The sequence below is a fragment of the Plectropomus leopardus genome, chromosome 6 (genome assembly GCF_008729295.1).
Source record: "Plectropomus leopardus isolate mb chromosome 6, YSFRI_Pleo_2.0, whole genome shotgun sequence".
Taxonomy (NCBI): domain Eukaryota; kingdom Metazoa; phylum Chordata; class Actinopteri; order Perciformes; family Serranidae; genus Plectropomus; species Plectropomus leopardus.
The window spans coordinates 8,231,436-8,237,661 of NC_056468.1; positions in this window are offsets into that span (position 1 = coordinate 8,231,436).

Sequence of the window (6,226 nt, forward strand, 5' to 3'; positions counted from 1 at the left end):
CCTGTTGCTTCTGTTGGTGAGCTTTGTGGTGTGATTAAAATGGCTGGCTTGGTCAACTAAAAAATGCTTGGGTGAAAAAAAAATCTAATAAAACAGGAGTTGGGAGGATATTTCATTGGGTTACGTATTTACTTCCCTGCCATGGCAAATTAGCACTTGATCCCTCTCAAGTGTCAGCCAGCTTTGTTGTTCAGACAGTTTGAAAAAAAAGTTTAATTAAAACAATGTGATGATGTGAGGAAATGTTTTGTTCATTTAAGCATTTTACTGGGTGCATCTTTCATTTAAAGGTCACAATAAATGCTTGAATTGTCACTCAATCTGTCTCATTGCCTTGAAGATGAAGCCTCAACAGACTAAATCTTTGTTAGGAGTACTCATTGTCTGGATAAACTCAATCCATGGATGTTTTTGTCCTAAAATACAGATGGTCTATTGCAATGCTTTGCAACTGTTATTGCACTGTGTTGCAGAGCCAATTAATGCACAGAGACTTTTATTTCTACTGTTTACTACTCTCATTTTTCAAATGCCATGAGGACTACTGGTGTAAATAACAATAAAAAATATTGGTTACTGGCTGTTTTGACAGAAACATTTTTATCAGCCTACAGAAACATGGGACTGCGAACAATGCAAGACCTTTATACCCCTTATTACATAAAACAACATCCTTGTTCACTCTTTTTCTTGCCAACTTGGTTCACATGTCCCTCTGATACAGCCAAGGAAACATTTACAAAGGCGTAAGAACATAGGGGAGTCAGTATCTGCATGCTGCAGATACTGCAGGTATTCATATATCTTGTTATCTTGTTCCTGTACCATGAGGCCATCACACAGAACTACAACACCTGTGGCGGCAGCAGACAACTCCTCCGTCTCTCCCATTAGCAGAATGATTCATTTTAAAAAGAGCTGAGTGAGAATAAGAAACACGCACTTCATTATCTCTCAATAACATGAATACAATTGTTTTTGTAACGACTACATAAAAGTGCATAAAGTAGATTTTCGACTGACACATTGCTGAAGGAGGTATGGTAAAACAGGTGGCTTAGTAGCATCTCAGCCATAATCTTGCTCTATGACTATTCATTTAATTGCTGCAAGACAACTCAGACATGATTATTGATCTGGGATCCAGTTGTGACACACCTGTCCAATGTATATCCCCTTTGCCCAATGCATGTAAGAAAATACTCCAGCTCCCCACAGTCCTGAACAATATAAGCAATACAGAAAACAGATGGGGTGAATGACTGTTTTTCAGACCAGGGAATCACATTCTGTGCTATGGCGAGTATGTTCCTGCAGACTTGAGACAAAGCTGACAGTAACCAGTGTCTACATTTATGTCCAAATTCTCAACATGCTGCAGGCTCAAAGTTAAGAATACAACATCTCCTTCAGGCATCATACTTCCTAATAAATTAGTGTGTCATAGCATGAAATGCTCTTGATATTAAACCTGACCTTATGTCTTGTCAAGTCCATTAAAAAAAACACATTTCAACCTTTTAGATTGGCAAGTGGCGATACATGAATTAGTCCCATAAAACAAAGTCTATTCCAAAGAGACTATCCAATCTAGGCTCAGATTACTGGGTAAAAAAAGCTATACATATTAAATTCTCCAGAACAAAAATAACTTCCACAATAACAGCAGTTATGTGCTTGCCACAATCAGCATCTGTTTGGTTGGTCATTAATTGGCTTAACTGGTGATTGGTGGTGAATTTTAACAACTGTGCTGTTTTTGGCCTCGGGAGAAACAGAATACATAATAGAGGACAAGACAAAGTTGTTACATTTTGTCAGCATAAGGGAAAGCATGTGATAACTTTCCCAGGAAACAAATAAAATAGGATTTTTTAACATTAGCATTCACGGGGAGGCCTCTTGTTTTCCCCTGGTTACTGAGCATTTGTCGGTTTTCAGCGCAGTCACAGGTGGTGTGGAAATTCTGGTCCTGTCCAGAGACTGCTCTGTGTTTGAGTTGCAAATATTTTGTGTTCCAAATGAGCTACTTCCTGATTGCCAATGAGGCCAAAATGTATTCTGTGAGAGTGGAGGTGTGGGGACATAGAGGTATCTGAGGAGACCTTTGCAAATATGACTGATATGAACTCATTCACACCTATGCCTAACCAGCTGATGCAGGTAAGTATTGAATCTGTAATAACCATAGCTTCATTTGGAATACATTGGTTCATGCTGCACTGTGTAGTACAGTACTGTACACTGAGTTGTTTGCATACTGTATTTACAAGTAATATGTATGAATTAAACAACATTTAATCTTTCAATAAGCTCCTGATGTAATTTGGCAATGGACAAAAACCATCCAGGGAAATTAAATAATTAGAACCAATGAAGGAATGTGACTTCACTATTGCACTGTGATTCTCACTCTGTCTGACAACAGCCTCGTTATCAGAAGAAAATGTGGGCACTGTACATTTATGCAAACCATATACCTATAATATCAACATTTCTAAAGTGACGTAGCTCTGATTATATGTATAAGAACTGACTTTGTCAAGAGAAGGTGAAACAGCTGCCAAGCTGTTTGAGGCCAACCAAACAACCAAACTGGTGCCATTTCTTGCAACGATTGTGCCCCCAAAAGCAGGTATCTTTTAACAAGATATAGGTGGCATTTCCAGCAGCACTTATGCCACCAAAAGTTGGTGTTTGGTAGTGGGACATCGGTGCCGTTTCCAGCCATAATTGTGAAACCAACAGCAGGCATGTTTTAGTGAGACATCAGCAGCATGTCCAGCAGCAATTGCACCACCCAAAGATGGTGTCTTTTAGCAAGACAGAGGCTGCATTTCCAGCAGCAACAGTGCCACCAAAAGTGGCAATTGACAGCTTGGCACCAGTGGCATTTCAAACCAAGATTGTGCCACAAAAGTGGTTGTTTTGAAGTAAAGACATCAATGGCATTTTTCGTAGCGATTGTGCCACCAAAAGTAGGAGCTTTTGTAAACCACATTAACCACAGCATTGTTAAAACATATAGAAATGTAAAATTTCAAAATATTCGCTAAGAACATACAAAAATGTACATATCCTTGGTTTGCAGGAACGTACAATGTCAACATTTATTTTTGGCAGTAGGGTTGCAGACATTATTTGAAGAACCTAAATTGCCTTCATTCTCAGGTTTAGATGTGATTGCAGCAAAGCTCTTTGGGAAACTCTGGATTCTCTCTGAGGCCCCTCTCACCCCTTAAAGGTAGAAAATGTTTAGTCCGCTCCTGCACTAGGATTTCTTTCTATACACAGCTAGAGCCAAGTGAGTCACTGATTATGCTGCTGGAGCACCAGCGTGGACTGTCATGTTTTTTTCCCAAGAAGGGGAAATTGGGGTTTCAAGAAAAAAAAGAAAGTAAAGGGAAACGAAGCACACTGAAAAAAAAAATAATAATAATAATAATAATAATAATAAAATAAAATTCAAAAGGTGGGTGGGGGGCCAATGATACTGCTTAGGCATATGGCCCAGAATTCAGTGTTGCGCCCCTGTCCTTCTGTCCTTAAATGAGTTGGCCAGCGAAATCTGGAGCACCTGGCCTCAGTGCTCACAAGTCATCAGTGAGGATCTGTCTCTTTTCCTGCACCTGCAACCCCTTTCTCTGGTTTTGCTCAGCTTGTTGTTCCAAACTTCACAACACCCAACAAAACACATTCCATAACACACACAGTTATGTTAAACCACTGACTAACACACCTTGTATATTCAGTTTAATGTTAGAAATAATCAAACAGTTGCCATTGTGTGTCTACTTTCCTTATCGGCTCTACAGGGGGATGACGTACCATGATAACATTACCATGGAAGTCCACCATCTTACCTGTATGGCAACTCGATGCAGACCTGCTTATTTACTAGTAAACAGTGAACACTAATATATGGACCAACATTATTGGGTTTTTTAAATCTGCAACCCATGCCAAGTCCCTTTTAATCCACTGAAACCTGAGCAAATTAGCTGGATTTCTTTCAATAACACAAGAAGAAGTTACATGTTCCATGTCACAAGAAAATTACCTATAATTTGGCAAAAAGAAAAAAAGGTAAATAAAACTAAAATAATTAGCATTATTATAATTAATATATTCTTCTTGATAACTTCATTTTTCATTATAATAAACTTTTACTATCATTAGTAAATAACTGATCATTCATCTCTCTCTAAAAAAAAATTCAGCTCATTTTCTTATCATCTTTTCCTAATTTCTTAAAATTTTGGAACATCCTACTCTCTTTTAAAAAACTAATTTTCGGGTCATTTTCTTGTCATCTTTTCCTTATTTTTCTAGCACTTTGTGGGGCATCTCTTGTAAAGTTGCCTTTTTAGCTATGTTTTAAAAAAGAGGGGGTCTCAAAGGTTTAAATGCATATAAAAAGGCGCCGAAAGCAGCACAAGAAAACTGATGTTGTTTCAGGTTTCTGAGGGTTACTAAATTAAACCCGATTGTAATCAGTATGAGTATGAGTATGAGTTCAGTATTGCAAAGTTTTGTATGGTAGACATTAAAACTCGAGAACAAGTTAAATGCATATTAATTGCACATGCTCCCACTTAATTGCTACAACTGCATCCCACCCCATCTAGAGGCCATTAGTGCTAGCTGGGTGTGAAAAAAGCTGACCATGAGCAATCAAAGTCTACTGAGAACTTCATTTGAGGCTTCTTAATGGCCTGAACTCAAGTCGTTGTTATGAGGCGTTCAGTCATCCTGGCTGTTACTCACATGGGACATGAAGACAGCACTATTAACCCAAAAACATCATCAGTCCAGTCACTGACAGCCGCCCCTTCTCCAAATAAGGCAATTAGAGGAGAAAACCCGGAAGACTCTCCATGGTAACTCACTCACAAACAGGAGGGGCAAAACAATGGACGAATGGGGATGATATGATTGACAGCTCGTTGCGGCTCGCGCTCGCTGCCTTTGACTGCATCCATTTAGCGATAAGAGCTCACAACAACACACGAATACACAGAAAATATTAGGTTTAAATGATACAATAAGCTATACAACAAGCTTAAAATCAGTTTCCCACCGCTGTAACACACAAAAACACCGACTATTTCACAAAAGCGTGGTAAATCTTTCCGAACACACCGGGTTCGTGTAACCTAATCAATATAGCATATCTAAGCACCTGCTCGCTCACCCGAAAGGAAGCCCATGTGTTATTTTCTGCTTTTCCAATATCATTTTACATTGTTATTTCATTATTGTTGATATACACACCCTCCACCTGAGTTGTAATAGCATGGCACAGGCTAAAACTTGGCGTTGCAAGATAATCACCACATGGATTTGCGCGAGAAAGCAAGGAGCCGCGTTGATATTACCTCAGTTTCTCCTGTTCATCCTTGTTCTCGAAAGCGAAGAGACTCTCCAGCGTGATGTGCAGTAGTCCGAGCCTCGGCTGAATCTTTTCTGCATGCAACTTGCCGCTGCAGGGATAGCCTACTACTGTTACAACCTCACAAATCTCTCTAATTGTAGCCTAGATGTCAGGTTGCTGCTGCTCGCTCGCACTTCCAGTCACGCGCCACATGCATAAAAACGCAGTAGGCCTATCCTAACTGATTTAAAAGTTACTTCTTGTACTCAAAGCGACTATCGTTAATTATTACTAATTAGGGACTGCGACGTTTTGTATGAAAGGCAGGGCAGCCTCTATCCTCTCATCCACAACAGTGCTGGATGCTGTCGGTCACAGCAAGTGTCTCCGCCCCATCATCTCCCTAATAGTATTGGAGGAAATTTGCGATTGATTTATTTGTTTTTATTTTTATTTCATCTTATTTCTTGACAATTTATCTGCAAAATTATAAAGAAATTACTCTTGTTTTCACCTTAAGTTGTTCTTATTTGGAAAGTATTCAATGCTTATAGCCTACTATAAAGATTATTCCATTAACTCGCCCATTAAGAGACCACAAAACACAGATTATCAGTTAAACACTCATATGAAGCAGTTATATTTTATTTTATTTTGGCTTATCATCTGTTTCGTCTTCAATTTATCTAGATTTGGTACTTCTATTGTTATATTTACTGGCACTGTGACATTGTCAAGTCAACACCAATACACAGAAACTATGCAGAGAATATTTTTGTCAAAGTAAAAGTTGTCAAACACCAGAGCAAATCATATAGACTACATTACAGTGCATGTCTGTGCAAAAGCCTA